At 42.8% G+C, this 15,912-nt stretch overlaps 1 protein-coding gene across 2 annotated transcripts in view; it reads right to left on the bottom strand.

Annotated features, from left to right (window-relative positions):
* Positions 1 to 13,578, bottom strand: part of DUSP9 (dual specificity phosphatase 9) — a 116,329-nt gene extending 102,751 nt beyond the window's left edge. The window contains exon 1 of one of the 2 annotated variants that reach the window (XM_077478875.1): positions 13,336 to 13,578. The gene's annotated coding sequence lies outside the window, so the exon portion shown is untranslated. The remainder of the gene's footprint in view (positions 1 to 13,335) is intronic. The other variant, XM_077478873.1, reaches the window with a different exon arrangement.
* Between the last annotated feature and the right edge of the window lie 2,334 nt (positions 13,579 to 15,912).

Below are 15,912 nucleotides of genomic sequence, written 5' to 3'. Positions count from 1 at the left end.
TGCATAGGGATAAACTTATGGTTTAAGCTGTCAAGGCTATAAAAATAGAAAAGGAATTAAGAGAAAACTTCTGTAGAGCACCCCCCGTAGGAGCCGCTGGTGATTGCAGTCCTGTCCCCCCACTTAGAGCACACACAGCCAGGCACTCAGCATTTTTCTCACTCTTCCACCGGCTGAAAAGAACAGTCTAGGGCAGGGATATCCAATTAGCAGACTTCCAGCTGTTGCAGAACTACAAGTCCCATGAGGCATAGCAAGACTCTGACAACCACAAGCATGACACCCAGAGGCAGAGGCATGATGGGACTTGTAGTTTTGCAACAGCTGGAGGTCCGCTAATTGCAGATCCCTGGTCTAGGGATTTCTTTTTTGGTGGTGGTGGGATGGGACACCCCAATAAATACATTTTTGAATTTTAATAGTTTTCCAGTTTCCAAAGAGAATTAAACAGAATAGAAAATAAAGGAATAGAAAAGAAAGATGTATTGATTTATTTTCTAGTCAATTTTCCAGTGTCCAAAAATAATAAAATAGACTAGAAAATAAATACATTTTTCTTTTCTATTCCTTTATTTTCTATTCTATTTAATTCTCTTTGGAAACTGGAAAACTATTCAAATTCGAAAACTATTCTAAAACTTTTCTAACAGTTTTCCAATTTCCAAAATTAAGAAAATAATTATAAACGTTTTCGAATAGTTTTCAAATTTGAATAGTTTTCCCATTTTCAAAGAGAATTAAATAGAATAGAAAATAAAGGAATAGAAAAGAAAAAAAAGAAAAATGTATTTATTTATTTTCTAGTCTATTTTATTATTTTTGGACATTGGAAAACTATTGAAATTTGAAAAACTATTCAAAAACATTTCTAATTCGATTTGAAAACGAATAAAACAAATTCAACTAAACGAGTTTATGTAAATATCAAATCGAAACAAAACAAATTTTTTCATTCTGCACATGTCTACGTACAGTCCATGGTTTCCTATGGAGGTAGTTCACATCTGTGCATTTTATGGAAAGGGCCAGGGACTTTTTTTTTCCTGACTTTTGGCTCCATAGACTTCAATGGATCAAAAACGTGTATTGAAAAACTTAAAATGCACCCGCAATATGCAAACTGCAACCTGCAGTGAATCAGCCTTTAGTTAAAAAAAAAAAAAAAAAAAGCTGATGATTGTAAGCACCCATGTCAGTGTTAAATGGTTTGTCTCATCTCTGTAACTGCTACATTCTGTTGGAGAGCTTGTTCTTTAGAAAAAAACAACAGACTTACTGGTCAGATCTACAGGTGAAAATAGAAGAAAGGAAGTCTAAAAAAATGGAAATCGAATGCAGCCATCACATCTGGGAAAATCCGATTGCCTCTCTGGGATCCGGATAGAATTTTTTCCAGTGCTGTAGCAAATTGGATCCTGCTTTTCTGGGGATTTTTTTGCCTTCCTCTGGATCAACTGTGGGTATAGGATTGGGTATATGGGATTGTATGATATTTAAAAAAAAATTATTTTATTTATTTATTTATTTTATGGTTGAACTAGATGGACTTGTGTCTTTTTTCAACCTGGCTGTAACACCTAAGAATTGGTAAGCTGCAGTATAATAAATGCTTGCTTTTGGGTTAAATACCGCTTTTCACACTATCTTAGTGGAAAGTTGGTAGATACACCCAGATAACTACCGGACAGATAAAAAAAAATCCTGTATTTTATCATCCTCGATGATAAAGAGTTATGAGTCATAGAAGATAAGGCAACGCATTTTATCTCTGTCACTACATTTTGTCACAATGGCCATGAACAATGGTGAGATTTCACTGTAACCTCTTCTAAAAGCTGATAATCATGGGCGTTATCGGCTCTCTTGTGCTAATCTGCACGTGCTCTAAATTTAAATTCCTTTTTTAGTCACCTCCAGTCCGGGCCTTTTCGAATACTCTTTGTTTACATGTCACAATCAGTATTTTGTGCTAGAATATTACTTATAACCTCCAAACATTATATATTCTTTAACCACTTTCAGACCGGACCATTTTGCTGGTAAATGACCAGAGGTCTTTTTACACTTTGGCACTGCGCTGCTTTAACTGGTAATTGCGCGGTCATGCAATGTTGTACCCAAACAAAATTTGCGTCCTTTTCTTCCCACAAATAGAGCTTTCTTTTGATGGTATTTGATTGCCTCTGCGATTTTTATTTTTTGCGATATAAACGTAAAAAGACCGCAAATTTTGAAAAAAAATGATATTTTCTACTTTTTGTTATTAGAAAAATCCAATAAACTCAATTTTAGTCATACATTTAGGCCAAAATGTATTCAGCCACATGTCTTTGGTAAAAAAAAAGTCAATAATTGTATATTTATTGGTTTGCGCAAAAGTTGTCACATCTACAAACTAAGGTACGTTTTCTGGAATTTACGCAGCTTTTAGTTTACGACTGCCTATCTCATTTCTTGAGGTGCTAAAATGGCAGGGCAGTACAAAACCCCCCCAAATGACCCCATTTTGGAAAGTAGACCCCCTAAGGAAATTGATAAGAGGCATGTTGAGCCCATTGAATATTTTATTTTTTTGCCTCAAGCGATTGAATAATGACAAAAAAATATTTTTTTTTTTTTTTTTACACAAAGTTGTCACTAAATGATATATTGCTCACACATGCTATGGGCGTATGTGAAATGACACCCCAAAATAAATTCTGCTGCTTCTCCTGAGTACGGGGATACCACATATGTGGGACTTTTTGGGAGCCTAGCCGCGTACGGGGCCCCGAAAACCAAGCACCGCCTTCAGGCTTTCTAAGGGCGTAAATTTTTGAGTTCACTTCTCACTACCTATTACAGTTTTGAAGGCCATAAAATGCCAAGATGGCACAAAACCCCCACAAATGACCCCATTTTAGAAAGTAGACACCCCAAGCTATTTGCTGAGAGGCATGTTGAGTTCATGGAATATTTTATATTTTGCCACAAGTTGCGGGAAAATTACAAACTTTTTTTTATTTTATTTTTTTTTCACAAAGTTGTCACTAAATGATATATTGCTCACACATGCCATGGGCATATGTGAAATGACACCCCAAAATAAATTCTGCTGCTTCTCCTGAGTACGGGGATACCACATATGTGGGACTTTTTGGGAGCCTAGCCGCGTACGGGGCCCCGAAAACCAAGCACCGCCTTCAGGCTTTCTAAGGGCGTTACAGTTTTGAAGGCCATAAAATGCCAAGATGGCACAAAACCCCCACAAATGACCCCATTTTAGAAAGTAGACACCCCAAGCTATTTGCTGAGAGGCATGTTGAGTCCATGGAATATTTTATATTTTGCCACAAGTTGCGGGAAAATTACAAACTTTTTTTTTTTTTCACAAAGTTGTCACTAAATGATATATTGCTCACGCATGCCATGGGCATATGTGAAATGACACCCCAAAATAAATTCTGCTGCTTCTCCTGAGTACGGGGATACCACATATGTGGGACTTTTTGGGAGCCTAGCCGCGTACGGGGCCCCGAAAACCAAGCACCGCCTTCAGGCTTTCTAAGGGCGTTACAGTTTTGAAGGCCATAAAATGCCAAGATGGCACAAACCCCCCCCAAATGACCCCATTTTGGAAAGTAGACACCCCTAAATTTAGGGGTACACTAGTGAGACTAGGTAATAAATGGCGGGTGCCCTGAAACTATAAAAAAATAACTAACCAACCAGCGTCACCTGTAACAGTTATATGGTGATCACTGGTGAAAGGGTTAACTAGGGGGCAATCAGGGGGCTTTATGCGGTAGTATATGGGGGTCCCTGGCGCTATAAAAAGCTGCGGCGAACCTAAATACCTACCTGCCTAACTAGCGTCACCTGTGACACTAATACAGCGATCAGAAAAACGATCGCTTATTAGGCTGGGTTCACACTGGAGCGATGCGGGAACGCCACGAATGCGCGGCGGGTTCCCGCATCGCATGCCTCCCGGCGGCAGTTCACACTGCCCTATGCGAACTGCTGGGAGTGTCAGTGAAATGTTACTGACACCCCCAGATCAGTTCGCATATCGCAGTGCGATCTGCAAACTCGGATCGCATGGTGTGAACACCCATGCGATCCGATTCTGCTGCGGGCCAAAAAAAGGGTCCCGTGCGAATTTGCGGCGGGTGCGGCGGGTGTGGCGGGTGCGGCGGGTGCGGCGAATGGCTGAACTCGAATCGCACAGAGATCGGATGTGATTTGCACTGCAGTGCGGTGCGAATCACATCCGTTCTCAAACCGCTGCAATCTGAACCCAGCCTTAGTGACACTGGCGACGGGGGGTGATCACGGGGTTAAACCTTTATTGGGGGGGTTAGGGGGGTACCTTAGAACTAAAGGGGGCTAACCCTAACTGCCCTAACAGTTATTAGTCACAAATGACACCCGCCGGGTGATCAGGGGGTTAAACCTTTATTAGGTAATAAATGGCGGGTGCCCTGAAACTATAAAAAAATAACTAACCAACCAGCGTCACCTGTAACAGTTATATGGTGATCACTGGTGAAAGGGTTAACTAGGGGGCAATCAGGGGGCTTTATGCGGTAGTATATGGGGGTCCCTGGCGCTATAAAAAGCTGCGGCGAACCTAAATACCTACCTGCCTAACTAGCGTCACCTGTGACACTAATACGGCGATCAGAAAAATGATCGCTTATTAGGCTGGGTTCACACTGGAGCGATGCGGAAACGCCGCGAATCCGCGGCGGGTTCCCGCATCGCATGCCTCCCGGCGGCAGTTCACACTGCCCTATGCGAACTGCTGGGAGTGTCAGTGAAATGTTACTGACACCCCCAGATCAGTTCGCATATCGCAGTGCGATCTGCAAACTCGGATCGCATGGTGTGAACACCCATGCGATCCGATTCTGCTGCGGGCCAAAAAAAGGGTCCCGTGCGAATTTGCGGCGGGTGCGGCGGGTGTGGCGGGTGCGGCGGGTGCGGCGAATGGCTGAACTCGAATCGCACAGAGATCGGATGTGATTTGCACTGCAGTGCGGTGCGAATCACATTCGTTCTCATAAACCGCTGCAATGTGAACCCAGCCTTAGTGACACTGGCGACGGGGGGTGATCACGGGGTTAAACCTTTATTGGGGGGGTTAGGGGGGTACATTAGAACTAAAGGGGGCTAACTCTAACTGCCCTAACAGTTATTACAGTCACAAATGACACCAATGCAAAAAAAAAAAAAAAAAATGACATTGGTGTCACTGTGACTGGGGGGCAGGGGTAATTGGGGGGGTGATCGGGGGGTAAAGGGGGGGTGTGAGTGTGCCTGGCATGTTCTACTGTGTGTGTAGAGTGTTGGTGCAACTCACCGATCCGCTCTCCTCCGTGTCGGAACGGAAAATACCGACACGGAGGAGAGAATACATCACTTCCTCTCCTGTGTTTACATTACAGGAGAGGAAGTGATGTCACGGGGGATTTCCATTCGTCGAGAGCGATCGCGAGGGGGTGGCCATGAATGAATGGCCGCCCCCTCATCCCGGATCGCTCTCGAAGAAATGCCGACCGCCGCAGGCACCGGGGGGGGGCCCGATCGGGCCCCCCACCCGCGGGCAGGCAGGGACTTATATATACGCCCATATGCCTGCCCGTGCCATTCTGCTGACGTATATCGTCGTGCGGCGGTCGGCAAGTGGTTAAAGCAAAGGCCATCGAGAATAAATTGGTGGGTGTTGCCATTTTTTTATGTCACACGATATTTGCGCAGCGGTTTTTCATACGCAATGTTATGGGGAAAAAATACACTTTTTTTTATTTTATTGCCAAAAAATAAAAAATCACAATACATAACCCAATTTTTTTGTAAATGTTTAAAGATGATATTATGCCGAGTAAATAGATACCAAACGTGTCACGCTTTACAATTGCAGACGAGTTACATTTTTCTATCCATAGGCGAAGGTTTCAAAGATTTTACAGGTTATCACTTTAGATTTACAGAGGAGGTTTTTTTTTTTATTATTATTATTATTTCTATTTTATTAATTTTTTTTACACTGCTGCTTAATTTTTTCTTTTTATTATTATTATTATTATTATTTCTATTGTATTTATTTTTTTACACTGCTGCTTAAATTATAAACAAAGCAAGGAAGGACACTGGGGTTTCGAAACAAAACCCCGGGACTTTTAAGGTACTAAACTATATAGTTAATTAAGGTCACATAAGCCTTAAGCTCAAACTAAAAAAAAAATTTTTTATTTACAAACAATAAAAACAATAATATTATCAACATAATGGATACAGTTCATAATTTCACTAGAATGGTGAAACCATAAAACAACTGATCATTCCATTCTACATGTTTCGCTTGTTCAGCTTCTTCAGGAGTATTTACGGTATATGAATGAACAAAAAATTGCCGCTGGATAATGTTAACCAAATATCTGAACCAACAAAAATGGTGGTCAGCAGATGGAATCCCAGTATCGGAGTCCCCAAACTAAAATGCACGCTCACAAAGATGGACCACAAGAGGGCTAATAAGATGGATACATATGTAAACCTCAAATTCCACAAATAACATGAATTGAATCAGAAAGATCTGAACTCGTGAGGAACTGCATCATAGATGTCCACCAGAACAAATTGTAGATAAAGATCTTTGAATCAGAATAGAGTCCACTTGGAGCCAAAGAACTACTGGAGTACAAAAGTTCCATCCAACAGGATAGCTGTCAGACCGGCTTTAATCCGCTGCTTGTTATAGTAATTCAGATCATGGCTTTCCTTGGCTGTCCAGCCAGCTGGTGAACATGCAAGCTGGTTGCTCAGGTCTCCCCGTGGGACGGGAGAGCCCGGGACAGCCGTGAAAGGCAGCGGGAGGGGAAGATGTCCCCTCTCGCTGCTTGTAATAGCAATCCAGTGGCTAGGAAGCCGTTCTGATTGCTATTACAATACAGCCGACCACCGGCTTTAAAAAACGATACCGGGGGTATATGAGTACGTTGCTGGACGGGAAGTTGTTAAAGCCTAGCATACACAATGAGATCATCGGACGAATGATTGCAAGTGTTTGTTTTTTTTGTTTTTGCCTGCTAGTCTCATATTGAAAATAAAGAGGTTACTAAGGTTACGAAAATTCTTGTATGACAGGATAAAATGTCATTCTTTTCCCATCAGATAGTTTTGCATGACCTGTCCTGATCCGCTCTGGAAAGCTGTGTACTAACGATCAGATTATCGTACGATCGCTTCGAAACAGATTTTTTTTCGGACGATTTTTCTGATCGTGTGTACGCACCAGAAATGTTAGAAATGTCTTAAACAAAGCCGCGCAAGGAACGTTGGAAATGTGTCAAGTACAATACCCCTGAGCAAGGAACCATATTTTACTATACTGAAGCCAGATCAGATAATTGTGATTGGTTACTACAGAAGACTGCACTCTCCCCTTTTACCCAAGTAATCACATCACAAACATCAATGACTGTCTATGAAAAACAAACTTTACTCCATCTTGATAGTGTAGCAACCTCCAAGATAGGTTATGTAAATTCAGTGTTTGTTTTTGGCTCCCCTGTAATCAGTGGAGAAGATTGTGATTGATTTGGTCTGTTCTTGGCGTGTGGTTGCTTCCCTCTGTTTTCTGAAGTACAGTAAAACCTTGGTTTGAGAGTAACTTGATTTGAGAGCATTTTGCAAGACGAGCACAATTTTTAAAAACAAGTAGCGTCATGCCACAACTATGTATAAAACAGAAGAGAGGAGCCTCTAAGTAGCAATATAGTTACATTAAATGAAGGTACAACATTTAGAAACTCACATGCTTGATGATTAAAAGAAGCACATCTAAGTATGCAGACATCTGGGGTAAAGCTGTCCACATAGACCATCCCCCACACCGCCATTGATGTCGTCCCTTCCAAACTTCGCTCCACGAGCAGTTCAAGCCTCTCTTTCAGATTGCTCTACTGCAGGGTAGTCTTCCCGGTCATGATTGCAGACTGACGGCGGTGAGAGCCGGCGGAGCAGAGGACGGTCTATGTGGACAGCTTTACCCTGGATGTCTGCATACTTAGATGTGCCTGTTTTAAATCGTCAACCATGTGAGTTTCTAAATATTGTACCTTCATTAAATGTAACCATGTCGCTACACTTATGCTGTGTACACACGACCGGTTTTCCCATTGTAATAAACTCCTGAATGTTTTTCCGACGGAATTCCGCTGAAATTGTCTTGCGTACACACGATCACACCAAATTCCGACTGTCAAGAACGTGGTGACGTACAACGCGTGCGACGGGACTAGAAAAAGGAAGTTCAATAGCCAGTAGCCAATAGCTTCTGTCTCGTACTTGCTTCAGAGCATGCGTCATTTTTGGTACGTCGGAACAGCATACAGACGAGCGGTTTTCCCGATAGGAATTTGTTCCATTAGAAATATTTACAACATGCTCCTTTTCTAGGTCCATCAGGATTTTCAATGTAAAAAGTTTGATGGGGCATACACATGCTCGGAATATACAATGAAAAGCTCCCGTCTGACTTTTTCTGTTGGACATTCCGCTCGTGTGTATGCGGCATTAGAGGTGCCTCTCTTCTCTTTTATACTCCATAGCTCCTGCTGGATTTTGCTTCTAATCCCCTTATGGAGGCTTCTATTTGTGGATGGACATTTTATGGTTACACAAATCACATTGCTATAATCTTTTTCTATGGACTATAAACTGAAGGACTTATGAATAAATGGTTGTGGAATTAATTATTTGAGATAACTGATATTTCCAAGGTTTTACTGTATACCAGAGTATAGTGGATGGGAGGAGGCAGATTAGCAGCTTGAATATTTATGCAACTTCAACCAATCCCTGGGGAGGATGCCCAGTAGGTGGCTGGGGAGTGCATAAATAGCCTGCGGGTAGCCCTGTTCCTGTTTAGGAGGAGAAGTTCCCAGCCTAAAGGGTTACTGCCCTTCTAGGCAGCCAAGCTCCAACTCCTATCTGTGTTCATCGAGGTCCCAGTTGTGGCAGAGCTGGGGTAAGCTGTTTGCTAAAAGTCTTTGGAGTCAATTAAGGGGTTTCACTGAGGATCTGGTCTTGAGTTCATTGGGAAAATCTCTGACTGATATTGGAAGGAGGCATCTAAGTATCCATGGACAATGTGAGTACAGACCTCACAGTAGAACCCTGTTGACTGTTGCTATCCTTTGTGCATCAGTACTGGTGCTTGCCTAGCTTGAGACATTTGGTGTCTCTGTGCTGTCCATTTTTCTGGGCCTTTGCTAAAGGGACTACCCTAAGAAGTAGGAACATAATGGAGAGTGTGCTCTTTATCATTGTTCAGCTTTCACGGAGTATCCCATAGCTTAATAAGCCCTATCCAAGTTACTCTGTAATGAAGTTAAAAAAAGGCAACCCATAGATTGTTAGTTGAGCCAGAAGAGTGACTGATGCTGTTTTCCTGGCTGCTGTTGCACAAAGCTGGCAAAAAATCTGGGAAAAATCAGTGCCCCCTACGCACTACAATATGACCAGTGTGTGTATCTTCTGCAGTTTAGTATAAGATTTTTATAGATCTGAAAACACTAGTCTGTGAACAGTCTCTACCTACTAATTCCTATACCACTTATTCTCAACCAGGATTCCTAGTGAGGTTGCTAGGAGTTCTTGAGCTTTGGCTTACTAACCTCCTATCAGGGGTGTACCTACATGGGTAACAGGGGTCGCAATTGTGACCCGGCCCAATTCTTCAGGTGGCTCGTGCAGCCCCCCGTACACCTGGATAGGAGGAGTTGCGGGGTGGCTGCATACAAAGGAACCGATCTCTCCATTTTCCCTCATGCAGCCACTGAATGCCTGCTTCTCCTCCTCTCCCTCCTGCAGGTATTCAGCCACCCCATTGCTCCTCCTATCCAGCTTCTTTCTGCTGCCCACCTGTGTCCTCTCCAGCATCCTTGTGCTCCTTCCCCGTCCCCCTGTGCTCTCTTTTGTCCATTCATTCTGTGCAGCTGAGGTTGTAGAGAGAGAGAGTGAGAGATTGAGCGCTCGGTCTTCAATCTCCTTTCTCTATCGCAAAGACGGAACATCAGAGGTCTATTTAGACACCTGATATTTCACCAAAGCCCCCCATAGAGCTTCTAAAACAAATTGTAAAACATATATAAAAAAAAATATTGTAAAAAAATACACCATGGCCTTGAAAGTTATAGTTACACCTCTGCCTCCTATCTGGTCGGGCCTAGATAGTTCTGAGGACAACCCCACTTTTCAGAACCAAGAGCCAGAGAGGCATGAAACCAACAGTCTCTTTAATTGTTGACAAGGGAGCTTTCTTACCACTACTGTGTGTGTGTGTGTGTGTGTGTGTGTGTGTGTGTGTGTGTGTGTGTGTGTGTGTGTGTGTGTGTGTGGGGGGGGGGGGGGGGCATTACCATTGATCGCCAATTCACTTTAGCAGGGATTCCCAGAGAACTGAAAAATTTTCAAGCTGTTATTAGGGGTTCCTTGAGTTGTGCTGATGTTGCCTTCATAGTTCCAAAGCCACATGGCAGAGAAAGCGACATGACACCAGAAATCCTTTTAGTTGTCTGTAAGGGTGGCAATCAGGGAAGTCTTCCAAACTAAGCAGCAACGTAAGAAGCATTTTTCCATTTTTGGTTTTAGCAGGGTTTCTTGAGACCTGAAAATTATTTAAGGATTCTTTAGGGTTTTCCTGTCTAGTGCAGTTTAGTAGTTTAGTTGCATGTTATGATCATCAGATCCTAAAACTTTATAAAACGCCTTCCTATTTCCATACAGGGAAGAAGAAGAAGCAGCATTGCCTGTTTAAAACTTGAACCTGAGACCTGAAAATAATTTCAAGGGTTTGTCTGGGCAGCCTTTCTCAACCTTTTTAACACAGAAAACCCCTTGAGTTAACATTCAGGCTCCAAGGAACCCTTGACAATAATAACTATATTTACAGCTCTCAATACATTAGCATGGTGGTCAGTGGGAATGTAGGAAGAATGCTCCTTACCTTGGTTGTGAAAGCCTTCCGTACAGATAGCTAAAATGTTAATTAATGTCAGTGGTTACATATCTAAGAGGCAGCGAAAAATGCTTTTTTCTCAAGAAACCCTCTGGAGGAACCCTGTTTTAAAAAGGCTTTTCTAGGGTAAACAATTTAACACTGGCTGCTTTAAGTGGATTCACCCTTTAACAATTAATTCATTCAGTACAGTGTCATTGGTTACATATCTGGGAGGCAGAGGCCACTCTTTTCTTAAGGAACCCCTAGCAAGGTCTAGGGTTTTACAGAACTCTTGCTGAGAAATGCTGCTATATGGTGAAAAAGGATGAAAAAGGGTGCTTTAGGCAGATTGCCCCTTTAACAATTCATGAACAGTTTATTGTTAGTGATTACATATTGAGAGGCAGAATTTCCTCTTTTCGAAAGGAACATCTGGAGCAACCCTAAAGTTCTACGGAACCCTGGATGAGAAAGACTGCTCTTGGGTAAAAAGGGTCACGAAAGGCTGCTTCAAACAGACTGACCCTTTAATAATTCATTTGAAGTATAGTGTCATTGGTTACATATCTGGAAGACAGAGATTGCTCCCTTAACATCCTCTGGAGGAACCCTTGGGTTCTACGGAACCCTATTTGAGAAAGGCTGCTCTTGGGTAAAAAGGGAGGAGAAAGGCTGCTTGAAACAGATTGACAATTTAACAATTCATTAACAGTTCGGTGCCATTTGTTACATATCTGAGAGGCAGAGATTGCTCTTTTCTTAAGGAACCCCTAGCATCCGCTGGAGGAACCCTAGAGTTCTAGGGAACCCTGATTGAGAAAAGCTACGCTTGAGTAAAAAGGGTAGTGAAAGAATGCTATAAACGGACTGACCCTTTAATAATTAATTAACAGTTTCAGTTTTGTATCATTGGTTACATATCTGAGAGGCAAAGATTGCTCTTTTCTCAAGGAACTCCTAGCAACCTCTGGAGGAACTCTAGGGTTCTGCTGAACCCTGTTTAAGAAAAGCTGCTCTAGGTTGAAAAAGGTTGATTAAGGCTGCTTTAAATGGACTGACCCTTTAACAATTCACTAACAGTTAACAGTACTGTCATTGGTTACATATTTGAGATGTAATGTGATTGTAGCCGTATTAGTGCAATTGTGACAGAGAAAATTGAGTACTGTCCGTGATACTTTTTTTATTTGCATAACATACAATTTTTCAGGACAAGCTTTCGGGTATGCCCCCTTCTTCAAGGTCCAAGCAGTAGTACTGCTTGGACCTTGAAGAAGGGGACATGCCCGAAAGCTTGTCCTGAAAAATTGTATGTTAGTGCAAATAAAAAAAGTGTCACGGACAGTACTCAATATTTGAGATGCAGAGATTGTTCTTTTCTCAAGGAACCCTTGGCAACCTTTGAAGAGGGACCCTAAAGTTTTGCAGAACCCTGGTTTTAAAAGGTTGTTCTAGGGTAAAAAAAAGTTGAGGATGACTGTTGCACGCGAGCTGACTCTTTAACAGTTTGGTGTCAATGGTTACATATATAAGAGACAGAGATTGCTCTTTATTCCAGGAACCCCTAGCAACCTTTGGAGGAACCCTAGGCTTCTACAGAACCCTGGTTGAGAAAGGCTGCTCTTGGGTAAAAAAGCTTGAGAAAGGCTGCTTTAAATCAACTGACCCTTTAACAATTCATTAACAGTTTAGTGTTATTGGTTACATATCTGAGAGGCAGAGTATGCTCTTTTTTAGGGAACCCGTAGCAACTTTTGGAGGCGCTATAGGGTTCTGCCTAAGTAAGCCTGTTTGAGAAAAGCTGTTCTAGGTTGAACAGGGTTGAAGATGACTGCTTTAAGCGAACCGACCCTTTAATAATTCAATAACAGTTTAGTGTCAATGGTTACATATCTAAGAGGCAGAGATTGCTCTCTATTCCAAGAACTACTAGCAACCTCTGGAGGAATCTTAGGCTTCTACAGAACCCCGGTTGAGAAAGGTTGCTTTAAGCCGACCAACCCTTTACCAACTGCCAAAACTGTTACAACCTCTTCGAAAAACAAAGTAACTTCCGATGTGTCAAAAAAGATCAATCTGTTTTCCTTAAAAAGCTGAATAACGAAAGCCAACGTCGTGATCTCCCCATCCACTGCTACAGTAAGCCAGGCTACATCTGTACATCCTATTTCATTTCTCTGCTAGGCTCGCCTCCTTTCCCCCCCACCCCCCTTCCCCAGCCCTGCTGTTTCTACAAATCCTCCACCCTTTTTCGGTGAGGAAAGGACTTCCTTGCAGCTCCCTTGAGCTCCCCAACCGCCCATTCCAGATGCAGACAGTGGAGTCTTAGTATGGAAAAGCCTTACCTGGCCAGCTTGGTGTAAAGTGAACACACAACCCTTGTTGATGTGGTCCATGCAGAACGGGGAGCTTGAGGATGGCCAAGGAAAAAAAAAAAAAGGAGACAGAACCTGCTTCAATCTTTCCCTCTTGTCTTTGCACGCTGGCAGGCAGGCAAGACTTTTAATGATTTCCAGCTCAGCTTGGTGGCTGTTTCCTCTTACAAAAAAAAAAAATTGAAGCAAGCCCCTATGCCTCCCTCCTCTTCTCCTTCCATCACTCCCCAGTATCCTCCTCCCAGTACACGTGCAAGCTGTGTACAACCTGAAACCCGGCCCAGCTCTCCATACTGGCTGATGTGGGATTCAGGGAGGGCTGTGCACAGTACCAGAGGCCTGGGTTGATGTCAGGTTACACAGGAAAGTGGGGGCCTGGGGATTTCTGAGTCATTTTCACGACTGAGCCTGTGTAATGATCATCTTCAGGCATGAAGACGGAATTAACTCCTGCGCTGCTGCAAAGGGGGCCCTCCTCCTGCATAATTGGGGAAAGGAACCGCGCCGTCATTCTCCGCAAAGAGGGGGGTAAAAAAAAGAATTGACGTTCATAATTTTTTTTTTTTTTTTTGTGCACGGATTTATGAAACCGCAGGTCGTAGATTCTTAACACCTGGAGGAAATGGCGATTTTTACGGGGCTGCGGCCGTTAAATCTGGACATAAAAAAAAAAGACGTGAATTACCTTCGCTCTGTACATGTCATTAAGGGCTCGTCGATATGTCACCTCATCAGCCCCCCCTCCCATTTAACCCCTTGAATGCCCCACCACTATGATGCATTGCCCGCAATTGTAGGGTGGTTTACAGGGCGGTCCCACGGGAACTGAATTAGTCATGTTTGGCAGCAGAACTGCCCAATCGAAAGTGCAATTCTGTTTAAATACTTGACCCCCCTTCATGAACAGGCCCTTTTTTTGACAGTTGCCCGGTCGTGCGACGCTGTACGCAAATATGTCACCTCATTAGGTTTTTTTGGTGCACAGATTTATGAAACTGCAGGACGTAGATTCTTAAACCCCGGAGGAAATGGCGATTTTTACAGGGCTGCGTCCGTTAAATCTGGACATAAAAAAATACGCAAATTACCTTCGCTCTGTACACGTCATTAAGGGCTCGTCAATATGTCACCTCATCAGCCCCCCCCCCCCCCCGATTTAACCCCTTGAATGCCGCACTACTACGATGCATTGCACGCAATTGTAGGGTGGTTTACAGGGTGGTCCACGGGAACTGCCTTAGTCTTGTTTGGCATCAGAACTGCCCAATCGAAAGCGTAATTCTGTTTAAATACTTGACCCCCCTTCATGAACAGGCCATTTTTTGACAGTTGTGCGATCGTGCGACGCTGTACACAAATATGTCACCTCATCACCCCCCCCCCTGATTTAACCCCTTGAATGCCCCACTACTACGATGCATTGCAGGTCATTGTAGGGCGGTTTACAGAGCTGTCCCACAGGAACTGCCTTAGTCGTGTTTGGCAGCAGAACTGCCCACCGAAAGCGTAATGCTGTTTAAATACTTGACCCCCCTTCATGAACAGGCCATTTTTTGACAGTTGCGTGGTCGTGCGACGCTGTACGCAAATATGTCACCTCATCAGGTTTTTTTTTTTTGTGCATGGATTTATGAAACTGAAGGTTGTAGTTTCTTAACCCCTGGAGGAAATGGCGATTTTTACAGGGCTGCGTCCGTTACAGCTGGACATAAAAAAGACGCAAATTACCTTCGCTCTGTACACGTCATTAAGGGCTCGTCGATATGTCACCTCATCAGCCCCCCCCCCCCCCGATTTAACCCCTTGAATGCCACACTACTACGTGCAATTGTTTATAGGGATGTCCTACGGGAACTGCCTTAGTGGTGTTTGGTGGCAGAACTGCCCACCGAAAGCGTAATGCTGTTTTAATACTTGAACCCCCTTCATGAACAGGCCATTTTTTGACAGTTGCCCGGTCGTGCAACGCTGTACGCAAATATGTCACCTCATCAACCCCCCCCCCCCCCTATTTAACCCCTTGAATGCCGCACTACTACGATGCATTGCACGCAATTGTAGGGCGGTTTACAGGGCGGTCCCACGGGAACTTCCTTAGTGGTGTTCGGCAGCAGAACTGCCCACTGAAAGCGTAATGCTGTTTAAATACTATACCTCCCTTCATGACTAGGCCATTTTTTGACAGTTGCGCGGTCATGCGAAGCTGTACGCAATAAAACTGAGTTTTCTTTTGGTGGTATTTTTTACCGATATAAACAAAAAAAAGACCGACATTTTTGAAGAAAAAAATATATATTTCTTACTTTCTGCTATAAAACATATATAATTTAAAAAAATGTTAAAATCTAATTACAACATTTTCATTTTTTTTTTTATTACATTTTTGTGTAAATATGAGATCGGAGGTCTTTTTGATCCCAGATCTCATATTTAAGAGGTCCTGTCATGCTTTTTTCTATTACAGGGGATTACATTCCTTGTAATAGGAATAAAAGTGACACCATTTTTTTTTTTAAAAGAACAGTGTAAAAATAAAAAATAAAATGT

The sequence above is a fragment of the Lithobates pipiens genome, unplaced genomic scaffold (assembly GCF_037356315.1).
Source record: "Lithobates pipiens isolate NorthernLeopardFrog02 unplaced genomic scaffold, aLitPip1_a1.2 Scaffold_1, whole genome shotgun sequence".
NCBI classification, from domain to species: domain Eukaryota; kingdom Metazoa; phylum Chordata; class Amphibia; order Anura; family Ranidae; genus Lithobates; species Lithobates pipiens.
This window is presented reverse-complemented; position numbering and strand designations above follow the sequence as displayed.